The sequence below is a fragment of the Triturus cristatus genome, chromosome 10 (genome assembly GCF_964204655.1).
Source record: "Triturus cristatus chromosome 10, aTriCri1.1, whole genome shotgun sequence".
In the NCBI taxonomy this organism is placed as follows: domain Eukaryota; kingdom Metazoa; phylum Chordata; class Amphibia; order Caudata; family Salamandridae; genus Triturus; species Triturus cristatus.
In genome coordinates, this window is record NC_140593.1 from 430,325,474 (window position 1) to 430,351,497 (window position 26,024).

The following is a 26,024-nucleotide window of genomic DNA, read 5'->3' on the forward strand; positions in this document are numbered from 1 at the left end:
TTTATAGAAACAACAGCAAACGATTTAAAAAAAACATTGACAACATAAAACATATAAATTAGACATAAAACATATCTTGATTGTCAGTGTATATCAGCCCATCTTCATTAAACAGTATAATGACTCTCTCCTCAACATAGGATTCAGAACACAAGCTATGTTGATTAACAATGACTAAAGAAGAATGGGATAGACGCTGACGTTTCGGTCTCCGTTGCGTCAAGTCAATGAGACCATCTTCAGGACAAACGTTGATATTGTGTAATTTCCTGACCCCTTGGATAAAGGATCAAGAGGAGACTTGTATTTTCAAAATACATTTCTTCGAATAGCAGATATGGCCAATTGTAATAAATCAATTGGCCTCTTGTGAAGAAAAGGAAATGAAATCCTCGTTTTTTACTTTTAAAGTGCCGTGGTGTTTGTCTCATGAACTTTTAGAAAGTTAGCATTATTCTGCCCTCTGCCACTTGGTGCGTGCAGCCTGTTCTTGGGTCATGTGAGTGGGTGTTGTTGGCCTTTGTATATTCCTCCCTGACAGCCACACAATAGAGGGACTAGCTGTGCCTGAATGAGCCATCACTGGCAGGATGGGGGGTGGAGCTGGACACATTCCACTGCGCCTGTAGCCAGGCTGAAGCCAGGTTAGGGAGGCAAGAAATTCCAAGCGCTTTTGAAAAAGGAATTTCTAGAAACTTCCATTACTTCAAAGGACGCACCAGGTTTAAAAATAGAACCCTCAGACCCACTCTTCAGCTCACTACTGGACCTGCGGAAGGACTCTGATGACTGCCACTGTGTACTTCAGAGGGACTACTTTGCTAAACCAATAAACATTGCTCTGCTTCCTGAAGACAGCTCTGTGCCCCAGAAGTCTGCTCTCTACCCAAGACTTCCATAAGTGACTCAAGGGCTAATTGGCTGGCCTCCTGATCAGAGCCTCAAGGACAGAAAAGGCTCCAACCATCTTGAAGTCACACCTGGACCCTGCCTGAGTGAGTCCTGACCATCCAAGTGGTGCCCATCCAGTCCTGAACCTATGGAAGTGGTGTTAAAGGTGCCCAGATAGCCCTAAACCTTAGAACATTTCTGCCCAAAAAGTGGTCTGGGAACCAAGAGGAGATCGGGAACTACCGGTTTGTCAATCTGCCCAAGGTGCATCGCCAGTTGGTCTGACTTTTCAGCAGCTCCCGCTACACTCTTGTCCACAGCAGCAAATTATGTTCAGCGGGTCTTCACAGAAGGGGTATCCTACCTTGTGAAGCCCTTGTAGGCTGTAGCCTACAGTTACTTCCAGCTGGAGATTTTCGACTTCCAAAAAAGAGACTAAGTGCGAACAAAGGATTCCACGCAAGCCATTACCATGCATGCCTTTACAACAAGTCGATTAACACGCATTTGCCGTTACAGTGAAAATGAAAGTATTTTGCAAGTAAGTATAAAGCCTATATTATATATATATATTTTTTTCCTGTAAAACCCAAAGGTTAAAAGGACGTAATAGTTGGGCTCAGATTTCACTCGAACAAAACCATAGAAATTCAGCAGTTAGTTACCTGAGCTAACTATAACTTATGCCCCTGCAATGCACTGATTATGGTATCACATATTACATCACTCATAAAATGATCAGTGACATCACTGATGACTTCATCCACTGAGTGTAAGTATACATATATACTAAGCTACTACAAAACCATATTTAGAATATGTTGGACTTGGCTCTTTTTGCAGGGTCATCCCTGAACTTTTTGCCTTTCTCCTGTGTTGTTTCTGACCTGTTATTGTTTGTTTTAGGACACTCTGGGCACTTTGCCACTGCTGATCAGTGTCAAAGTGCAAGTGCTCCCTGTATAAAGTGTTACGGTAATTGGTTGTCCATAATTGGTATGTTTGCCTTACTAGCAAAGTCCCTGGTAAAGTGCAGTATGTGTACCAAGGCTGGTAATGCAAATGCTACTAGTGGGCCTGCAGCACTAATTGTGCCACCCCCACAAGTAGCCCTAAAGAGGGCACTCAGGCCTGCCACTGCAGTGCCTGCACGCAGTTTACTAACTGACATGTTTTCCTGACAAGTGCACCCACTTGCCAGGCCTTACCCTTCCCTTTCCAAGCACATCAGACACCCCTATACTACGCCCAAGTTACCCTCCTGGGCAGGGTGCAGTGTCTGTGAAAGGTAGGACATGTACTGAGGTGTGTACCATGTCCTAACAGTGAAATACTCTCCATTTCGTTTTTCAATGTTGCATGGCCATCTTGCCCATAGGACCGAATGGGGAAGGCTGTGTAATATGTTTCCAGCTTATCTTCCCATAGGCTTAAGATGGAGAGGTGAAGTTTAGTGTGCCTGAACTCACAATTTAATAACATTTTTATGAAGGTGGTTTTTGAATTGCGTGCTTAGAAACCAAGATTTTATAAGTGACTTTTTTTTTTGTTCTAACAATTGTGTGTGTCTCTGCCTGGTTGTGGATTAACTGTCAGGATTTGAATGCGATAGGATCTGGGAAATGTCTTTACCCAGGGGAGGAGTAGCTGAGAAAGCAACAGGTTGACCTGCATCTGGAGTGTAGGGGGGAGGAGTAGCCCACTGGATGTGAAGAGGCCTGGGCTGCTGCCATAAAAGAATGGCTCCACCTCCTGCTGAGTGATTGAGGAACCAGACCCCCACTATCAAAGGAAGAAGGTGTCACTGGCTGGGAGACACATAGAACTGGTTTGGACAGGGGTCAGTACCCCCTGAGCACAAAGACGTCAAAGACATTTAGGGGTATAACTATGAGAGCTGAAATCCCTGAACGTTGGACTGATCAAGACTGAAAAGGATTGAAACTACTTCGTGGTCAAGAGGAACCTCTGCCAAGGAAGAACAGCTGAAGAGAAGGACTGACCCTTGCTGTGTGTTCTGGGGCTGACCTGCAGTTTGCTGATTTAACTAAGGGGAGGCTAAGGGACTTTTGCTGTGTCCCCCTGCTTGAAAGGACTTTGCTGTGTGCTGTGTCCCGAAGTAACTTGTCTCCAAAGGCCCGAGGAGAGCTGGCTCCCTGTTGTGGAAACTCAGGAACATCAAAGTTTCCAAGTGTGTCTCAGCGAGGCTGTGTGCGTGTGCTTTTTGCAGCCTGAGACCTTCGTAAACATTGCCCCGGGACTGTGTGGCCCGAAACCCAACCGAGTCTCAGCAACACTTTGTGCGTGTGCGGCCTGAGACTGCGTGGGGTCCATGGTGCTGGTTAGAAAGTGCCCCGTGACTGCAGTGCCACAGCAGCATGAATCATCGTCCATGCTGCTGTTTGTGGCCTGAGCAATCATCGTAATGGAGGCTGCAGATCAAGATCGCCGCCGCCCGAGCCGCAACATGCTGAAGGAGTTCGTAAAGCTAAGGAAGTTATGAGGTAATCGTGGTCGCTGTTCGCAAGAGGAATCTGCCCAAGATAGTCAGCAACGCAGAAGGCAGCGCTGTAACCTGTCCAGGTACAGCATCGCCCTGCATCGGAGCTGCGTCATCATCGGGAGCACCCAGCATGATGTCGGACGAGCAGGGAGAGAGAGAGGCAGCGCATCCTCCAGGTAAGGCTTGGACTCCGGTCAGGAGCCGCAAGCGTGTGTGGCCTGGGGATGCATGCAGGAGGAGTACAGGAGTGCTCCGGTCTCTCTCCCACTGCATTGCGTTAGACGCGCTGAGTCCTGAAGCAGCCTGGACCAGCCTGGCAGTACTGGGGCTGGCCTCGGAAGTTCAGGACTGTTGTCTGTGCTTGGGGCCTAGTGGTGCCCGCGGTATTCGCGTCTATTGGCCTGGTATTATTCCTGCATTACAAACTGCCTTATTACTTGCATTAGGGATTGTATTATTCCTGCATTTCGAACTGCAATTACGTGCATTGAGGATTGAATTATTCTCGCATTACGAACTGCTGTATTACTTGCATTAAGGAGTGTGTTATACTTGCATTACGAACTGCCTGATTACGTGCATTGAGGATTTCATTATTCTTGCATTACAAACTGCATTGGTCTGACAATACAAACTGCATAGCATTGCATTATGACTGCATTTGAACATTGTGAACTGATCATTAATAACGCAAGAACCTACAAGAGTTTGTGTCAGGAATGTCCGTTTTTCAGCTAGGCAGAAACATTTCTCCCTAAACCCTAAACTAAAGAGGGTACTAGGTCTAATTTATGGAACTCTATTAGAGGAACTATTGGAAGAGCATATTGCGTAGAACATTAACTGACTGACTTACCTGGCTGGGGCAAAAGACTCTAAATACTCCTTTCAAAAACCAACTTTATTTCAACAGCTCCATTCACTACTTGTCTTCAAGTAGGTATAAACATATATATATATATATTTCTACTTACCAACTTTTGCCTGAGCAGCTTTTCCTTCAGCATTCATCTAGTGGGAGATACAGAAATAGGAGTTAGTGGCTCAGTTCCAGCAAGTGCAAAAGAAATACAAAAGAAACTATCAATATAAAGAGAGAAGCTAGTCCACAGTGTAACACAGGTAGAAGGATTTTGAATGCATTTAAATATACATTTCCTGACTTGTATCAGCACTTGTAATATACAGAGTAATTGTGTGCTTGTAATTACAGGTGTAGGAGACCATTTGAGGAGGAGCTCCGGGTAGCACCGCTGTGGCAGTCTCTCAATCTTCCCATTCCCCTTTCCCCCTCCTTTCTGCGGACTGAGTGAAATCAGGTGCGCAGTGGGGTTGGGGAGTTAGGAAAATATCGCCCTACAGAACATTCAGCCCTTCTGCTCCTGTGAAGGCACTAGTTCAGGTACTGCTTCCGACAGAATGAAGTGCCTCAAAACCTTCCTTTACCTGGGCAGAATGGCTGAAGGAATTGACATTAAGGCTTTGGTGTCTGTTTTAGAAGGGTTACAGAAGCAGTTGAGTGAAACTAGGGAGGAGGTTAGGAAATCTAGTCAGGAAGCTAGATTTCTTCGACAAAGGTTTGATGAATTCTCTACAGGTACCAGTTCTAGCGCTAGAGAACACAAATCTCAGTCTTTCACTCCTTCTCCCTCAGCTGCAGAGTTAACTACCCAAGTTATCCATGCCATCTCTCCCACTATTCCATTAGCCCCGCCAGAGAGGTTTTATGAGCCCCCACAAGGCGCAGGTTTTCTTCACGCAGTGCTCTTTACATTTCTTGTGTAGACCAATAATCTTTAAGGAAGACCAATCCAAGGTGGCTTTCATACTGTCTTACCTGAGTGGATATGCCTCTGCCTGGTCCATGCCTTTAGTGAACACCAATGATCCCATTCTGTATAATTTGGAGGAGTTTAAGTTGGAGTTTATGCGCATATTTGACCGAAGAGCCATTTCACAGACCACTGATAATGAACTTTTAGATCTGAAACAGGGAAATCGTGAACTGGTAGCTTATTTGGCGCACTTTAATAAGTTAATAGTGGAAACAAAATGGCCGGAGGCGAAGAGAGCTGCCATATTTTACAGAGGTTTAAAGGATGATTTAAAAGAAAGGAGCATAGACTATCGGGCCCTGAACCTAGTCACAAAGAAAAATCGCTATCCGTTACTCTTGATTCCGGAGCTCTTGGACCAAGTCAAGGATGCCCAGATCTACACGAAATTGGATCTGAGGGTGGCCTACCATCTAGTGCGCATGGCAGAGGGAGATGAGTGGAAGACTGCATTTCGAATTCGACTAGGACTGTTCGAATACCAGGTCATGCCATTTGGCCTGTGCAATGCACCCGCTGCCTTTCAGAACTTTGTAAACGACATTCTACACGAGTATTTGGATCGATTTGCCGTAGTGTAAATCGATGACATCCTTATAATTTGGAGGAACATGTTCGGCATGTTCGAGCAATCTTGGAACGACTTTGAGAACCAATTATTTGTAAAATTGGAGAAATTTGTTTTTCATACTAGTCGAGTGGAGTTATTCTTCCTGCTGAAGGAGTATCCATGGATGACTCGAAAGTAAGAGCTATTAAAGATTGGCCAGCACCTCGAACTGTCAAGGAAATACAAAGTTTCCTAGGCTTTGCAAATTTTTACAGGCGATTCATTCCAAACTTCACGGAAAAGGTCAGCCCCATCACCTGTTTACTCAAGAAGAAGGAAAGGTTTATCTGGAATGATGAAACGAAGAATGCCTTCCAAATATCGAATAAGACTTTCATCACAGCCCCGATATTGGCTCATCCGAATCCAGAGGAACCTTTTTATGTCAAGGCAGATGCTTCCAATACGGCCATCGGTGGAATCCTTTCTGAAAGGCATAAAGTAACGGGCCAATTGCATCCTGTGGCGTTTCGGTCCCGCAAACTCACGGCTGCTGAGATCAATTACTCCATAGCAGACAAAGAATTGTTAGCTGCGAAGGATGAGTTCCAAAAATGGAGGCACTATTTGTTTGGGGCAAAACAGGAAATCACTGTTTTTACAGATCGAAATTTTCAATTCCTTAAATCCGTAAGAACACTCACCCCACGACAACTCAGGTGGTCTCTCTTTTTTGCAGATTATGACTATGTTTTGACCCACGAGCCTGGATCGGTAAATGGAAAAGCTGATGCTCTATCTCGTTTGCATTCTAGCAAAGAAAAAGAAAGCCCACTAGAAGGTCGTATAATTCCAGAAGAAAAGATTGTAGGAACAATTTCGTACCCAGAGCTGGAAGATAAAATAAGCGCAAGTATTCCGCAAGCAGAGATCCAGAGTTGGATGTTGGAAGGTCCTGAGAGAGCGATCCGAGAAGGGAAGCCATACTTTCAAGGGAAGCTTTATGTACCAGACAATAAATTGCAGAATGAAGTCATCCAATTGTTTCATGACAATCCATGAACAGGTCACAAAGGAGTGAAGAAGACCTTGGAACTTTTGAAGCGATCATTTTGGTGGCCAGGCATGGAGGCTCAGGTGAGGCAGTATGTGGCATCTTGCGAACAATATGTGAAGGGAAAGGCTTGTAGACAGGCACCTCAAGGACTCTTAATGCCCCTTTCTGTAGCCCGATATCCATGGCATACAGTGTCTATGGATTTCATTGTAGATTTGCCTTCTAGTCAAGGTTATTCCACCATCTGGTTGGTGGTTGATCATTTTACCAAATGAGCAATTATATTCTTTTTCCAGCTCTCCCAAGCGCCACTCATTTAGCCAATTTGTTCACTCAGCCAGTGCTTAATTTGTAAAATATGAAGTCCAGGTGCTCAAATGTTTGTCGGAGGCCACACCTACTTTCCTTGACCCCACCCACTTCCTCCACTGGCTCCACCCACATTGACTCCACCCACATCCTCAAATGGCACTGCTAGAAGTCAGATGTAATAGCCTATGCCTACTGATAACTGTACGGTAAGTTAGAGGTAAAACTATTGAACTGTTTGGATAGCGCTGCATGGATTCTCAGCCAAATTAATTGGAAAATCTGCAACCCCTATCCTTCTCCCTCCTCCTTCATTACTTTGGATCTGCAGCCGCTGGTCCATGCCCTGGTCACAGTCACTGTAATCTTCTTTTATGAAAGCATGGTCACCAGAAGGCTCAGCCATTTCCCCACCTTCCTGACATGAGAGACGTATCAGTAATTTCTCACATCCAGTTTCCTGTCTCACTATGCCTACAACTTCCAAGATTGTGCCAGTGGGTGATTTCCAAAGAGACGCACCTTCATGTGGATAAAATAATATTTAAAACATGTGAAAAACAAATATCTGGAGGTCGGGGGCTTGAGCCTTAATGAAAATGGAAAGGTATCCATTTACGACATTACCAACCTAGTTACAGTGTTCACGAATTGGCTTTATGTCCTTTTAGGGTATTGATATTGCATGCCTTGCTGCACAATGTGCACATTGACAACTCTATCGCCCCCCCCCCAGGTCCCACAGCACCGCAGACATCAAGTATCTGGTCACCACATTACTGCCACACTCTTCTAACTCTTCCCAAGCTGTAAACAAGTCAGCAAATATTGCTTCCAGTTACAGGTGTATGAAGTGAACTTTAGACATTTAAAACACAAGAAACCAGGCGCAACTCATCATGATACAGTCAGTGATATTAGGAACTACCAGCTCACTATTTCAAGGTGTATTTCACCACATTATTCCATGAATTGGGCCATCACCCCTCACTCTGAAAATATGGGAATCCACATCAGGCTAAATAGTTTGATTTACAGAATGCACACCTTCTTAGAAATGCAAATTATTCTGAGAGTGAATAAGCATTGTTTTTAGTTATTTATAAATACATCATTGAGCAACGTGAACATATTTCCAAGGCATCAATTTTCACTGGGGCAACCTCCTAAGAGGAATTAAATGCAGGCAATGCCCATGCAGGCTGTCCAGGCAGTAAACAATGTTGTGAATTTGCAGAATGCAGTGGGATGTAACACATAGTACATGTAGAGGTCTAGGGTTGTAGGGCCTCTGAGGGGGGTTGATGTAGTGTCTTGCACTTGCCACTGTGTCAGGATGTACCATTGGGATATAACACAGAGTCCATGTAGAGGTTTAGGGTTGTAGGGCCTTTGACGTGGGTCCAGGTAGTGCCCTGCACTGGTCATGGTGTCAGGCTGTGCACATGTGAGGTGCAGACGTGCAGTGACTTGCAGCAGTGGGATATAAGCCAGAGCACAGTGAAGGGTACCCTGGATTTGAGGCATGATGTAGTACCTCAGACTACCTTTTTTAGGGCTAAAAAGAGGAATCCTTCTGAGTAACCCCGTAACGAATACATGAGAGCGCAAGGTAGTCAAATTCAAACTGGAAAAGGGAAATCTCCTGCTAGAAGCATTCATGCCACTCCCTCTAAGAGATGCTTCTGTGATTGTCTCCAAGTGGGAATGAACTGAGAAGCAGCTTCCTGACAGGCTCTGCTTTCCTGGACAATAGCCAGCCAGGCCCTGCTGAGAAGAGGTGAGTGGGTGCGGACTCTGCGGTGAGAGTGCTTAAACTGCCGGCAGGCCAGGCACACACCTACTTCTTATAAGGCAGTGCAAGCTGAGCGCTGCAAACTTTCACTTTTTTAGGAACTAGGAATGGTAAACTTCCTATTAGGTTGTAACACGAGAGCGGGCACCACTCCGGTCTGCGTGTGCATGCAGAGCTTCTAAAGAGAGCTGAATCACAGGGGGATATCAGGGAAGGGGGGTGCTCTCAGGTCCACAAGCATGGGCTCTACTTCTGCATGCTTCGAAAGAGGGCTGTTTTACGAGAGGGGGCAGTGTTGACTCTTGGGAGGGGGGAATCTGCACCCACCTAAAGTGGCGTGGAATTCTGGGAGGGAGCGGGGGTCTCCCTTTTCCTTGCCTAATTTGGGGTCCTGTCAGTGAGAGGTGTATCTCTTCTCTCCGGTAGTGTAGATTAATGAGGGGCGGGGTCTCCCTTTCCCTTGGCTAGTGTTCAGTCCTGAAAGTGTCCAGCTCTCCCAACCCCTTGTAGGGTGGGTTCCTGCTGGAAGGGAGACAGGTCCGGTCCTCTTGGCTAGTGCAGGGTGGGGAGGGGGTGCAGGGCCTGCAGTGCAGAGCCTTTTGGTAAAACTGCCACACACATTTCTCTTGAACTCTTAAGCAGAGATTATTGGCGCAGAAAAATGTCCTGCCCCCCCCTCCCCCAGGCTTGGTGATCTTCTGGGTGGGGGATCCCTCAGGGACACACCACACAGAGGTGAGCAGAATCAGACACAGAGAGGGAGAACCACAGATTCCTGCACACAGAGCGAGACTCCAAATATGAACATTTGTGAACGTGGAAAGAGCCTAGAGGAAGGGGAGCCTCGAGATGCTAGCTTCATACTGCTTCCTGCTGGGGGACGCGCGTGGGGGGTGGGGGGAGGGCTGGAGCAGATTACTGCAGAGATGTAAAGGCTGATCTTAAATAACAGGGCGACACCCGTTATTTGCTTACCTGCGTTCTTTTTATCATTGAAACTCATATTAAGGGGGCTATTGGGGGGGGGGGTATAGTCACCATTAGCAGCAAGCAGTTTAAAGGCAGGGGCTAACCTTCCTGCGGCCTTACTCCACTTCCAGGAAAATGTGGACATGGCTGAGCACCTCAAGGACGTGCAGGTGCGAACAGTGCACTGTATAAATGTCATGGCATTCACTGTACTTGCTTGCAGCCTTGAACATGGTGCCCGGCGCCGGAGGAGGCATGATTGCATGGCAGGCCTGAGGCCTCGTCACTCGGTCGGTCCGTTAACTCATTAAGCTGTCATTATATCCAACTACCACGGCATGCTCAAGGAAAAAGCAGCTTGGATTAAACTACTTCCAGTTACTGGTGGGCGCCGGGCGGCACTGCCTGCCTTCGATTCGACTGCGTCCAACTGCTGGGGAGGACTCGAGGGGTGCAGTTGTGCCGGGCGTGGCTTTTTTAAAACAATCTACGTATTACGCACGCTGCCGCAGCACAGCCCCTACCCCCACAGAACCAATTCCAGCTAATCAGTGACCCGGAAACACTGAACTAAGGGCCCCGGCCGCCACCAGCCTGAGGCAAATTTGGATAAATTGTTGGAAAGGCCGATTCGTTCTTTTTAATATTGGAGCTCACAGTCACTCTTCACGACTGCCGGGGACTCAGGAGACAAACAACACTGTCTGCAGCGGTGAATCAGTGAGTGAGGAAATTATATTACTGAGTTTTCCACAATGCCATGTGACGTGCAGACGCATGGTGTAGACCAGGCCCTTATAAATAAGTGCCGGTGCTAAGCACCGAAAAGCACCGGCACAAATTAAGCACTGCACTCCGCACGTTGTAAATTTGCATGGAATTCCAAAGGTTGTGGTTTCCAATCAAGGGTCACAATTTGTGTCTCACTTCTGGAGATCATTTTTGAAGTGTTTGGGGGTGGATTCTAGTTTGTCTACCAGTTTCCACCTGGAGAATGATGGACAGACGGAAAGAGTGAACCAGGATCTGGACCAATATTTCATCTGTATCTCATGGATCAGGAGGGTGACTGGCCAACCTTGCTCTTGTCAGCAGAATTTGCCTATAATAATTCTGTGCACTCTTCCACAAGTCTTACTCCCTTCTATTTGAATTCAGGCAGGCACCCTAACATGTTAGTTGATAAGATTGAGAGTGAGGTACCAGCAGTTGTATGCAGGAGTTACAGCGGTCCTATCAAGTAGCTACTGAAAACCTAGTAAAAGCCAAACATTCACACAAGGAACAGGCAGACAAGAGTAGAAGGGAAAGTCCAGTTTTTGACCCTGGAGAGCAGGTTTGGATTTCCACTCTAAACATGCGGCTAAAAGGAAACCGAAAGTTCCAACCTAGATATATGGGCCCATGTTGTAGAAAAGATGATAAATCCAGTTTGTGTAAAGGTAAAACTTCCCAAGGGAATAAAAAGTTCACCCTGTTTTTCATGTCTCTCTGGTCAAAAGAAATCCCCCCAACTTAAGGAAGATTTTGCCTCCCGCTCCAGTTTTAGTGAACTCAGAAGAAGAGTTTGAGGTGCAAAAAATAATTGATTCCAAGATTCAAAGGGGTAGGTTGTTTTACTTGATCGATTGGAAGGGTTATGGTCTGAGGAGAGGTCCTGGGAACCCATTTCAGATGTTCATGCCCCTAGGTTGGTTAGGGAATTCCATACCACTCATCCACAGAAACCTAAAGGAGGAGGAGGAGGAGGGTTCTTGGTGGGGGGTACTGTCAGGACTGTCCGTTTTCCAGCTAGGCAGATCGTTTCTCCCCAGTCCCTATACTAAAGAGGGTACTAGGTGTTAGGCAGGCTCATTTAAGTTGGAGACAGTTGATTGCTAAAACATTTCCCAACACAGATTTGGCAAGTTGCTGCAGCGAGAATTCCAACATGGCAGCCGAACACAGAACGAAATTAGCGTTCTAGTGTTCCGCTTTCGTTGAAGGAATTGTTTAATAATTGTGCTCGCACAGCTGAAACGCATTGCACTTCAACCGTCGTTTGTTGCCTGAAGCAGCGTATTTCCAGAGTTCTTGGTATTTCCCTGACAGGCTTTTGGCGAGAGTTGTCTTCGCTCACATTTTCCTGTATTCCCCAGTTATAGAGAAGTCTGAGGTATTTGCGGTTTCCCCAGCCACCTCTGAGGGAAAAATCAGGTATAATTTCTTTTAGGGGTTTAGAGGATACCAGGCAGCGTATTCTCACAGCAGTTAGTATCACCTGGTCAGGACGGTTCCAGTATTCCTGAAGGGACTTTGATATATTAATTTTGATGTAAAGTAACAATTCCTCTCCTGGTATTTTCTTTGAAGAATAGTGAGACAGTTTGTTTCCTTCTATAATTAGAGTCAGGCTTGACTATTTCTAATTTATGGAACTCTACTCTATGGAAGAGCATATTGCGCAGAACTTTTACTGACTGACTTACCCGGCTGGCGCAAAAGACTAATTACTCCTGTCAAAAACCAACTTAATTTCACCAGCTGCATTCACTACTGGTCTTCAAGTAGGTATAAAATATACATATATATATATATTTCTACTTACCAACTTTTGCCTGAGCAGCTTTTCCTTCAGCATTCATCTAGAGGGAGATACAGAAATAGGAGTTAGTGGCTCAGTTCCAGCAAGTGCAAAAGAAATACAAAAGAAACTATCAATATAAAGAGAGAAGTTAGTCCACAGTGTAACACAGATAGAAGGATTTTTGAATGCATTTAAATATACATTTTCTGACTTGTATCAGCACTTGTAATATACGGAGTAATTGTGTGCTTGTAATTACAGGTGTAGGAGACCATTTGAGGAGGAGCTCCGGGTAGCACCGCTGTGGCAGTCTATCTTCCCATTCCCCTTTCCCCCTCCTTTTCTGCAGACTGAGTGAAATCAGGTGCGCGGTGGGGTTGGGAAAACATCATCCCTACAGAACATTCAGCCCTTCTGCTCCTGTGAAGGCACTAGTTCAGGTACTGTTTCCGACAGTTTGTTGGCCTAATAACCGGCAAAGTGAAATATTACGAATACGCATATGTTGGATCCTTATCGTTTGGTCTTACCGTATTTTCCTACTTGATAAAGATACCGCTATTTTCACACATCAGTGTAGTGTCCATTTGTGGTGATATTACTACCACTGGGAGTGGGGTTGCAAATACTTTACACATTGCCTCGAAGATCAGCCTGGCTGCTCGTGCTAGCTACCCGGGGTGAGCAGGTCTTATCATAGAGGGTGTCCCTCCTTTTTCAGACTAGTTGCAAGGGTCCCTCTTTGGACTAAGGTAACTGCCTCAGCCAACTAGAGACCCCCAGTTCTAACATTGGTGGTCAGCGGTAGGGGTTTGGAATATGTATTTGCAATTCACTCACAGTGATTGGTGTACCTCACTTGCAATAGCGCAGACCACGACAACCACATATCGTGTTTTTGATTTTTGGTTTTCTTTTTGAGCAACCCTTCAGCCACACATCATGTCTTAGAGGAGTCAAGAAGGCAGTGAGGCTGCAGAATTGGAATTCAACATTGAGGCATTGCTTACCTATAAAGTTGATCAATTGAGGCAATTCTGCAGAGCTTTGGGATGTCCCATGAAAATAAGCACCAAGAAGGAGGAGCTGCAAACAGCCTTGCGGGCCCGGTGGGAAGCCAAAGAGGCTCACGAGACAGGTGATGCTAAGGTGGATGAGGATGACCCAGGGAATGGATTTGGCCCACAGGATTTGCCGGTGGGAGGACCAGCCTTAGGGGCTGGTAGTAGCTATTCCGGGAGGAGCTTTTCCCCAGAGGAATTGGAGGAAAACCAAAGGGTCAGAGAGCGTGAGTTGGAGGTTCTGAAACTAAAGGCTCAGGCGGATGAGAAGAAGTTGCTCATTGAGAGCAAAAAGTAGGCAGAGGCGAGCAAGAACGCTCTCGCTTTGGAGGAAAAAAAGTTTTTGGCCCTCTGTAAAGAATGAGGGAGCTTGATTTAGAGCTCGAAAGACTCGAGGCCGTGAGTGTCTCAGCTAAGCCAAAAGAGATGTGTGTACCTCAGGAAGTGAGCTCTGCTGAGTTGGAGGCGGAGTCCAGCTCAGATAATGTCAGCAAAAATGTAGTGTCTAGTGCTGAGAGAAAAGTACACACACCCGGAGGTGTGGCGCCTGACTTGAAGGAGGGGGTTAACAAACACCAGGGGCTTCAGGTTTATGAGGTAGCTCCAGTTGTGTGCAGTGTCCCTGAAGTAGATTAGGGAACTGGAAGAGGGGATCATATTCCTAGTGGTGGGAGGGACACTCTACCGACCCTAGATGAGAGGTGCAGGGAGAGGGGTTCCCCCATGGTAGAAACCTTGGTGTCGGAGTGTGGAGACCGCCCAGAAGAGTGTAGGTTGAGTGACGGAGACAGTCAGACCCTGTCTTGCTAATCTCAGGAGAGTGGTGTGGAGTACTGTGTGAGGCACTGGAGGGTGAGGCAAAGGGTAGCTTGGTTACTAGGTGTACTACTAATCAGTGATACTACTTTTAGCATATATTATGTGAGTGGCTGTATACATCCGTTTGCGAGTGGGTATCTGGGTGTGAGAGTGGATGTGTGAGTAGCTGTGTTTGTGAGTGGCAGTATGGGTGGGTGAGTGGGTATGTGAGCTACTGTATGGGTGGGTGGATGGGTGTCTGAATTGCTGTATGAGTGAGTGACTAGGTGTGCAAGTGGCTGTATGGGTGAGTTGCTCTGAGTGGGTGTTTCGATAAGTGAGCTGGAATATGAATGGCTGTATTGGAGAATAAGTGTTGCTGTGAATGGCTGTATGGGCGAGTGAGCAGATGTGTGAGTGCTTGTATGGATGTGTGAATGGGTATGTGGGTGGGTGAGTGGGTGGGTGAGTGGGTGAGTGTATGAGAGCTTGCATGGGGTGTGAGTGGGTGTATGAGTGGTCCTGTGAATGATCTCATTTGCGATGTCATCAATGATGTTAATTACCATGTCATGAGTGATGTAATATGTAGGGTTATAAGTAGTGCATTGCAAAGCTGTAAGTTGAAGTTAGCTCAGGTAACTATAACTGATTAATTTCTATGGTTTTGTACTAGTGAAATCTGAGCCTAACTAGAACATTCATGTAACCTTTGGTTTTTTTCCAGTGAATTTCTGCGTTTTCTTTTAATGTTATTTCCTAATTGTAACCTGAAACCTTTGAGAATGAGTGTTTGAGTGAGTGCATGAGTGAGTGTGAGTGTCCAAGTGTGTTTACGAGTGCCTCCATTAGTGTGCCAGTCCATCTGCGAGTGAGTGCCTGAATAAGTCTGAGTCGGTGCACGAGTCTCCCAGTAGGTCTGTCAGTAGGTGAGAGTATGAGTGAATCTGTTAGTGGGTGCACAAGTGTCTGAATGGGTCTGTGAGTGGCTGTGAGAGTGTCTTAGTTGTTCTGTGAGTGGGTGCATGAGTGCCCGAGTGGGTTCTGCTCATTTTCTGCTCACTTCTAACCTTCATTTTGCCTCTTTCTGCTCATTTTTTACCTCTATTTTGTCTTTTTCTATTCGTGTTTTACCTCTATTTTGCCTCTTTCTGACACTGATGTTGCCGGTTTCTAAATGTTTCTGACCTATAATCTGTTTGTTCTGCTTATTCTGACCTATAGCCTACCCCTTTCTGACCTATATTCTGCCTCCTTCTGCTTGTTTCTTACCTTTATGTTGCCTCTTTCTACGGGAATGCACAGACGTGGGTTCCATGCTCTCCATGCCACTGGAATCAAGCTATCCTGGCTGAAGAGGGGTGAAACCCCAAAACCGGTCCTAGGATGGTTGTTTCCAGTCCAGGGAATACCTGGCTTGGGAGTTTGGGCTGGACTGTTCCCATGAGGCACAGGGTCAAGACTGACTTGCATATGGCTCGGTTCAAACTGGAATGGCATGGTGAGCAAAAAATTGATGGATTTAGGTTCAGATCTCTGTACTGGGGTGAATGTATGACATTGTTCGGCATTCTGCCAATCAACTGTTGTTTTTGCAGTGGGTGCATGAGCGCCTGAGTGGGTTCTGCTCATTTTCTGCTCACTTCGAACCTTCATTTTGCCTCTTTCTGCTCATTCAGACGCTTATGTTGCCTGTTTCTAATAGTTCTGCTTATTCTGACTTATAGTTTGCCCCTTTCTGACCTATATTCTGCCTCCTTCTGCTGGTTTCTTACCTTTATGTTGCCTCTTTCTACTCTTTTTTCCCCCAGGACCGCTGTGGGAGCATCAAGGCCCCTGCAGTCCCTGCCAGCTTCACTCCTCCTGTGGGTGTCAGCATTGCTCTCACAGACAGGGAGTAATCATTTAGTCTGTTTCTGTGCCCGCTTGAAAGCGGGCAGGGTAACAGCCAAAACCTCCACTCTCTACAAGCGAGAATATTTTGGCAGCTCTCGCTGTCTTGAAGCGGAGTGTTTGCTCAGTCTTGGCAGTAGGTGTCAAAGCTCCTGCTAAGTCACAGCATAGCAGAATCTGGCCCGGCAGGGGGGGGGGGGGGGAGGTTGGTGTGGCAGACCCTATGACCATTATTGGCTCCAGAAGGCCCCTCCTTTGGTCTGCATGGGCTGGCCCTGCGGAGGTGGTGGTCCCCTGGGCCGTGTATGGCCCGGGAGGGGAAGGGGGGGGGGGGGGGAGGGGTCACAGTTCCCATCCATGTTTTAATTTTGTATTTGGCCCTGGGGAGGTGGTGGTCCCTGGGTCCGCGTGGATCTTCTCCATATTATTTATTTTAGTTCCGGAGAGGTGGTCGGCCCCAAGGGCTTGTAAAAACCCTAGAGAGGGGGGCCATGCAGCCCGTCTCCTTTTAAAAAAATTCTCCAGGGAGGTGGTGGTCCTCGGGGGGGTCAGAGCAGCCCTCCCATGTGTATATGTATCCCCTTGGAGGTAGTGGTGATCCCCAAGACATATAAATGCCCTAGGGTTGGCCACATGCGCCCCCCCTCCAATATGTTTGGTGAACTCGGCATGCTCCCGGAACCCTGCCCACCTGGGGGCTTTATTATAAACAACCATGCAAGACCACACTTTTTTTCCTCAATTTTGCAGCAAATTTGCAGATCCACCGGCGATTTAGCGGCAAAATGTTAAAACTTTTTTTAAACCCCAGCGGGGACCCCACCTCTTTTGTATATTCTTTTATGTTTTTGTGGGACTCAGCTGAAGCAGAGTTTCAAGATGGCTGCCAACACTCCCTGGTTGAAGTGTTGGCAGCCAATCAGATTACAGCACAAGGAGGATTCACATGCCTAGAAATACAAATTTGGATTTTGGTTGATATCTCAAACTACTGAACGGATTTACATAAAATAACCAAAAGGCACTACTCTATACCATGATCTACCTTTCTGCCAAATTTGGTGTAATTCCATCCAGCGGTTCGGGATGTAGTCGTGTCTAAAGTCCCTACAGGAATTAAAGTGAGGAAAACGTGTTTTGGGACCCCACTTTTTTCTTAGCCCCCGCTTGACGGATCACACCAAAAGTTTCAATACAGGAGCAGCCGTGACTACCAAATTAGTTTGAAAATTTCATTAAGATTCATGAAACCGAGCTAAAGTCATTAGCAAAACAAAAAACGCTTTTCCTATAGAAACTAGGTTCCAACTATAACTACCTACTGGTGGCCATATAATCACATGCATATATGTGTATGTGTGTACATATCTATATATTACCTTATCTACCTCAACCACCCCTAAACCCTAAATATACCCTTACCACGCAAATACCCTTACCCACGCAAAACCCTAAAAACACACGTGTCACGTAAATACCATACCCACCCTCAACCCTTCAAATACCCTTGCCACCCTAATACCATTACCACCACAGACACTAAAAATACCCTTGCCACCCAAATATTCTTACCCACCATAACCCCTAAAAATACCTTTGCGACAAAAATACCCTCACCCAGCCTAAACCCTAGAATTACCCTTGCCACCCAAATAACCTCACTCACCCTTAAACCCCAATACGGATATATATATATATATATATTCACTTAAAAAAACCATAGGTTTCACACAGGTTATAGTTAGGTGGACATTTCACTCGTAAAAAAACAATGAAATTCCCCCGTTATAGTTAATTCAGATAACTATAACTCGCGCGCCCGCAATCCACTGCTCACGACGTCACATATTACATCACTCATGACATGGTCAGTGGCATCACTCATGACATCATCCTTGTGATAGAGTGGCGGTCGCGCGAGTTACAGTTATCTGAACTAACTATAACGGGGGAATTTCATTGGTTTTTTACAAGTGAAATGTCCACCTAACTATAACCTGTGTGAAACCTATGGTTTTTTAAGTGAATTTGCAAGGTTTATTAAATGCTAATTCCTAATTATAACGTGTGTGAAAGCTATGGTTTTTTAAGTGAATTCGTACGGTTTTTTAAATGCTAAGTTATGTATTTATTAATATATTTATTTATTTTTTAAGGTTTTTCACCGTGCGCGCACGGTGCACTTCGCTCACCGTGCGCGCGCTTTGGGCACGGTGCACGTGTATAGATATTTATATGCTTTTAAATGCTATTTTCTCAGGAAATACTGAACAGATTGACACCCGACCTGCAAAAGGCACTTCCCTGACCTGAGGACTACCTCTCTGCCAAATTTCAAGTAATTCGGTTTAGCCGTTCGGGCTGTACCTTCGACTAAAGGTCCTATGGAAAAATGCATGCGGAAAACGCGTTTTGGGACCCCCCTTTTTTCTCGGCCCCCGCTTGACGAATCACCCAGAGACTTTCAGGGTAGGAGCTGAGCGGTGCACCCCATTAGTTTTGAAAATTTCTCGAAGATTCGTCAACCGGCGCCAAAGTTATTCAAAATAGAATTTTGAGATTTCCTATGGAAACACGGTCCTAACTATCTACTGGCGACCGCCAGTAGATTATGAAATATATATATATATATATATATATATATATATATATATATATATATATATATATATATATATATATATCCATTCGAAAAGTTGCCTGTGAAGGAAGGAGCCCATAGAACAGGTAAGTATCAGCCAAATTCTTTATTCGAAGCAACAGCGGGGAACAATGAATGGCGGCAATGAGTTCATCTTGCCTGACGCGTTTCGTGCATTGCGCACTTCCTCAAAGGCAAACGGACATGAGAAGCAGCAGCATGTCAATTTCAAACACCAACTTTAAATGATGAACGATCCCGCCCCAGTGGGCGTGGCCACCCTATGGCCTCATGGAACTTGTGGTGTTCGTATTCTTTCAGTGAGCTGACATGCCAAATACTTCATTTACGTCCAAAAGTAAAACCACAGTGGGTTTGCACAGCCAGGCACCCTTTCTCGTTGTTGACAATGACCTTCGAACAAACAGCACTGTTCTCCACTACGAAGGCGTTGTTAGGCGTCTCCAATGGTGGTCAACAACGAGAAAGGGTGCCTGGCTGTGCAAACCCACTGTGGTTTTATTTTTGGACGTAAATGAAGTATTTGGCATGTCAGCTCACTGAAAGAATACGAACACCACAAGTTCCATGAGGCCATAGGGTGGCCACGCCCACTGGGGCGGGATCGTTCATCATTTAAAGTTGGTGTTTGAAATTGACATGCTGCTGCTTCTCATGTCCGTTTGCCTTTGAGGAAGTGCGCAATGCACGAAACGCGTCAGGCAAGATGAACTCATTGCCGCCATTCATTGTTCCCCGCTGTTGCTTCGAATAAAGAATTTGGCTGATACTTACCTGTTCTATGGGCTCCTTCCTTCACAGGCAACTTTTCGAATGGATATATATATATATATATATATATATATTACCTACTGGCGGTCGCCAGTAGGTAGTTATAGTTAGGACCACGTTTCCATAGGAAATCCGCAACATTCTATTTTGAATAACTTTGGCGCCAGTCGACGAATCCTCACGAATTTTTCAAAATAGGTGGGGCGCTATGCTCCGCTCCTTCCCTGAAAGTCTCGGGGGGATTCATCAAGCGGGGGCTGAGATAAAAGGGGGGTCCCAAAACGCGTTTTTCCCATGCATTTTTCCATAGGACCTTTAGACAGGGCTACAGCCCGAACGGCTGAACAGAATTACTAGAAATTTGGCAGAGAGGTAGTCCTCAGGTCAAGGAAGTGCCTTTTGTAGGTTTGGTGTAAATCTGTTCAGTAGATTCTGAGAAAATAGCCTTTAAATCAATATATATATCTGAGCCAGCTTACGGTGCGCTTACGGTACGCTTACCGTACGCGTACGGTGGCGTGCGCGAGCGCGATTCTGATTAGCTCTTAGATCTTAGTAAACATTCGAATCGGTCGAAACCAGGAAGCGGCGGCCGCCATTTCGTGTGTTTCACTCAGAAAAAAAAGAGTGATAACAAGAAAAGGGGGCAAGGAGGAGAGTTACAGACCCCCTAACATTTGTAAGGGGGTCAAAGAAGGACAGAAAAGTACAAAGAAAACATTTATTGATTTTTAAAAAAATCACGGGGTACGCGTACGGTAAGCGTACGGTAAAAAAAAAAAAAAAAAAAGAAATGAAAATCAGATTTAAGTGTTTAGATATTAGGGGGCTCTAAAAAGAGCCGTTGTGTTTATGAAGTGATTTTTTGTGGTACCTACAAGTAAGTACCGATGCAGAGTCTAAGGTTCAAGAGGAAGACTGTTCCCTTCATCATTGAAGTGTACACCATCTCCTCTATAAATGTCTTGCATGTCATAACGCAAGTTGTTGTGGTAAATGGAACCCATACCATAGTCACGGAGGAAAGCAGAAACAGATTTGTTGACGTGCTTTCTTGCTTTGTCAATCTGCGGACAGAAATGATTGGACCAGTTCCATTTTTGCCTTTGGCATATGTTAGAAAACACAAAGGCAGTTTTAGGGAAAAGTGAAAACAGTTGTGCAAAGGTCTCCTTCATAAGCATTTCCAGACCTACCCCAGTCAAAGTGCCTAGGTCATTGCCACCACAGTGCACTATTATGAGGTCAGGGTGTTGGATGTGCATGAAGGATTTCACCAATGGCATTAATTGGTGCCACTTTAACCCTCTCTGACCAATCCATTTAATGTCTACATTTGGCAAAGCAAGGTCTCTCACCATATCTGTTTTCTCTGCATACTTTTCACTCCAGAAGACATAGCTGTGCCCTACAATCCACACTGTGAACATCTTCAAAGGAGAACTGGATGCACTCAGGAGGTGTCTTTCAGTAGAATGGCAATATGAAAAGAAAGACAGTTTGGAAATGGAGGCATACATATTTTTTTCAAAAACAAAAAGAACTGATTGGCTGTTTCATACCATTCTAGAATAAAAACTAGGCTGTATGTGTAAATTAATAGAAGCATGTTTTGTATTGGTACAGAAAAATGTGTTACCAAAGAACAGTACTATGGATTTGCTGTTAGGTTTGAAAAGTCAAGCACTCTTGCTCTGTGGAATTTAAACATTGTTTGGCGAACTTCTGACCTGACTCCACACAGCAGTGTTCCATGAGCTGTTGCTATGGTAGCAGGCAGAAGTCAAGTTGGGGGAAGGGTACTAGGCAGAAGTCAAGTTGGGGGAAGGGTACTTTTGGAAAAGGGTTGGTTTTCAACCAATAGAAATGTGTGATTACATTTGAAAAAAAGGGGCAAGCACTGAGATTTGAAACTAACATGTATATGTGTGGAAAAAGAGAGGGAAAGTTTGCCATTATCTGGTTCTGCTGAGAGGAGAGAGGTGTAGAGAACAGAGATCCTGGCTCTGATAATCTGCTGTTTGAGTGCCACATTTCTTTCACAACTAACTAATTTTAAAGGTGAGTTTAGAGTCTGAGAGGGGATGTATATGGTAAATTAAGAAATGAATAATAGAAATGCAATTCTTTTTGTTGAAGTTGTGTTTATTATTTTCTGTTTTGGGAGAAATTTAAATGTGAGGAACATGTAAAATAATATGGACTATGTTTTCACAATAAATTAAGGTGTACTGGTATAATAAAAGAATAGTTTAAGGGTTTGAGGTTGGACTCAGTAATGCAAATACATTCAGCATCACTAAGGCTGGTTGCCCTTGCTGGAGTGTAGGCAGACACCCAGGTTACAAATGATGCTGCTCTGAAAAAGCAGTTTGGACATGTGCTTTGTAAAAAATCTGAAAAGTGGATTCATAATGTGTCAGCCTGTAAAAGTGTTTATTACTTGCCAAAAAAAAGAGCAGTAAGTGTGCTTTCAAATTGGCAAAGAAATTTCGTTTTGTGACTAATGTGAAAACATGACTCTGTGTCCAAATAGGAATTACAGGCAGAGATTTATTGCGTATTGCTCTGGTGATTTCACAGTTGCATTAGATGGAAAGGGGGAGCCATTTTTTGGTGCAGAAGCAGACTCTTAGCACACAGCCAGCTACTTACCATGTGGAATCATGCACAGTATTCACAAGCGAGTGGGGTTTGAGGTTTCAGTCAGTAATGCAAATACATTCAGCATCACTAAGGCTGGTTGCCCTTGCTGGAGTGTAGGCAGACACCCAGGTTACAAATGGTGCTGGTCTGAAAAAGCAGTTTGGACATGTGCTTTTTAAAAAATCTGAAAAGTGGATTCATAATGTGTCAGTCTGTAAAAGTGTTTATCACTTGCCAAAAAAAAGAGCAGTAAGTGTGCTTTCAAATTGGCAAAGAAATTTCGTTTTGTGACTAATGTGAAAACATGACTCTGTGTGCAAATAGGAATTACAGGCAGAGATTTATTGCGTATTGCTCTGGTGATTTCACAGTTGCATTAGATGGAAAGGGGGAGCCATTTTTTGGTGCAGAAGCAGACTCTTAGCACACAGGTAGCTGCTTACCATGTGGAATCATGCACAGTATTCACAAGCGAGTGGGGTTTGAGGTTTCAGTCAGTAATGCAAATACATTCAGCATCAATAAGGCTGGTTGCCCTTGCTGGAGTGTAGGCAGTCACCCAGGTTACAAATGGTGATGGTCTGAAAAAGCAGTTTGGACATGTGCTTTTTAAAAAATCTGAAAAGTGGATTCATAATGTGTCAGTCTGTAAAAGTGTTTATCACTTGCCAAAAAAAAGAGCAGTAAGTGTGCTTTCAAATTGGCAAAGAAATTTCGTTTTGTGACTAATGTGAAAACAAATGTAGTAATATATTTAAATAAAATAAAGGAATTTTTTTTAGTTTTTTTCAGGTATTGCTGAAGAGCAGTGAACAAAATTTAAGATGCCTACAAAATCCAGAGTAAAAAAAGAGCAAAAAAAAAAACCTATATTTGAAGACAACTGGAGGACCTAAGTTAGTTGAAGATGCTCATGTTGGGAAGAAGAAAAAATCTTCTGGTAAGCAAACAAAAGATTTTCTAAGGAACATATTCAAAAAAAGGAAAAATGTACAAAATGTCTGTACTGGAAAGAATGATTTCAATCGAAAAGGACAGGAAAAAATTGAGAATTTAGTTAATGCAAATATACCTTCTGCAACTAAAAAGATAAACTTAAACAGAAAAACAGCGTTTAAAGAGATACGTAGAAAAATGTTTCAGAGGAGAGTTATGTCCAATTTGATAAAGGATGTGAAGAAATATAAGCAAAAGGCAAAGTTTTATAAGAGAAAAAAAGAAATTGAAGCCATTGCAGCAAAGGCATTAGAATTAAAAAGGAAACTATTCATTTTAATTTTGAATAGGATGCGTACATTAGACAAAATGGTTAATGTACTGAAATCACATAGCAAAAGGAAAAGAGTAGTGAACAGAACAAACTTTTGTAAAGTGTTTTTAGGAAAATGGATGCATAGTTCAAGTAGTGAACCTTTTTTTAATGAAGAGAGTTATTTTCAAAGTAATAGTTTGCTGCATGCAGTTGACACCAGAGGTCGTGCTTATGAAGTGAAAAATGGTTGCATAATGGAGAAGGAGATAATGGTTCCAAGAGATGAGGTACAAGTGATGGCGGATGAGGCTATGGGGAGACGTCCTAAAGCCCCAGTGTACACTTGGAATTGTAGTAGTATTTGCACTGTGCGTCAGGAATCTATTGATAAATTTCGTGAGTTTCTAAGAGAATATAGCAAAAAAAGTGTGAAACAGAAGATTAAGGTGCTTCAAAGTCTAGATCCATGCAGAGTGAGAGAGAATACTGGTTTGCAGGGTCATTCTCTGGCTTGTCTATCTAGAAAAGTGTGTAATAGTGTTTTCCATCATTTTAGGATGCTGGCTGTTCATCATACTGAAATGAGAAAGTTTGTGAGACGGTTGTATTTTGCTAAAAGTCCAGCAATAAAGTTAGATGAATTGAATAGGGCTCTGTTCCGTGGAACGGTATCAGATGTAGAGAAGGTTGTTGATGAAATTCAGTTTTGTTACTTTGGTCCTGAACAAAACAGTGCAGAGAAGGACACAGTAAATGAGGAAGAAGTGGAAGAAAATGTAGAACCCTCTGTAAGTAAGACATTTAATGATCACATAACAAAATTTGCAATAATCTCTAATGAAAGACCAAATATTACTTGTATTTGTTGCCGCAGAACTCATTATAGAAAACAAACCAGGTATGTTGATCTCTACAGAAAGAGTGAAAATGAAGATAATTATAAGTGGAAGGATTTTGCCACCTATATATTTCTTGAAATTTTTTTGAATTGGGTGAAGTTTAGCGTATTTGTAAATACTGTTACAACAAGTTAGAGGAAAATAGAATGCCGACCAGAGCTGTACATAATAATTTAGAATTGGATGCTATTCCTGCTGAACTTTCTGAATTAAATACATATGAGTCTATACTCATTCAATGTGTTCATCCGTTCCAGACCATAGTACGTATGGAGCCCAAAACTGGTAAATTACCTCCTTCAGATTTACTGAGAGGTTTAAAAGGTAGAGTGGTGTATTTGCCCTTGGATTTGAAAAAAAATATGGAAACTATTGATGCGGATACTTTGGAAACTGAACCATTAATTATTCTGGTTAATGGTGTACCTACAAAGAATAAGAAGATTTGGCAGGAGCTGGTAGATGTACGGAAAGTACAAAGAGCAAATTTGTATTTGAAAAGGAATAACAAATGGTATGAATCAATTTATATAGAAGAAGAAGAAGAAGAAGAAGAAGATTTACAAGAAGACACAAACACCAACTGGACAAATTGAAAAAGTGGACAAGTCAAAGGAAGAAGAAATTTATGAATATTTTAGCATACATCCTCTTCATTCAAAAGAAGTTATGGGAGACAATATTGATCTATTTCAGATGAAGAAAGCAAAAGGAACTCCCGTGAGTGTATGGGAGGAGAGCTTGGAAGCTCGATGTTTTCCCCAGCTGTTTCCTAAAGGAAAAGGAGGACGATACGATGAACGTCCGGAACAGATTCCAGCTTCTGAGTATCGGATTACAAGACTATATGCTGAAGATCCCAGATTTCGACAAAGTATTCCTTATTTGTTCCATCTTTTATTTGAAAGCGACTTGTCTGCACTGTCTTATGCAGTAAATCACATTTTAAAAAGAGGAGTACATTTACAAAATGTGTCTGCTAAGGATTTTATGGAGAAAGTGCAGCACCGAGATGATCATTTGGAAACACAACTGATCAATCTGATGGCTTGTCAGCGTGGGACAAATGAATATTGGTACCGACGCCATGGTGAATTAAAATGCATGTTACGGAATTTAGGAACTCCAACATGGTTCCTTACCCTAAGCTGTGCCGAGTACGCTTGGGATGATTTACTGGATTTTCTACGAGAGGCAAATTCAAACATTAAAAACATCGAATACAAGACAGCAGGAGAACTGTGCTCATTGGATCCGGTTAATGTTTGCAGATATTTCAATCATAGATTTGAGGCTATGATGTCCTTCATCTGCAATAAAAAAAATCCACCTCTAGGAGAAGTAGTGGATTTCTTTTGGAGAATAGAGTACCAGGCAAGAGGTGCTCCTCATATTCATATGCTGTTGTGGATCAAGGATGCTCCAAAGTTTGGAACAGATACTGATGAAGCAGTGTTATCTTACATTGAAGAATATGCAACATGTGCTATACCAAAAAGCACAGAAGAGAAAAAGTTAAAGGAGCAAGTTTTACGTTTCCAAAGTCATCGGTGTGGAAAATACTGTC

The 26,024-nt window shown here is 43.9% G+C and overlaps 1 protein-coding gene across 3 annotated transcripts in view; it reads right to left on the reverse strand.

Moving 5' to 3' along the window:
* MPP7 (MAGUK p55 scaffold protein 7) overlaps window positions 1-26,024 on the reverse strand; it is a 915,371-nt gene that overhangs the window by 665,968 nt on the left and 223,379 nt on the right. For all 3 annotated transcript variants that reach the window (XM_085631773.1, XM_085631772.1, XM_085631774.1), the window contains exons 3-4: window positions 12,497-12,533; window positions 4,369-4,405 (exon numbers count right to left, since the gene is read on the reverse strand). The gene's annotated coding sequence lies outside the window, so the exon portion shown is untranslated. The remainder of the gene's footprint in view (window positions 1-4,368; window positions 4,406-12,496; window positions 12,534-26,024) is intronic.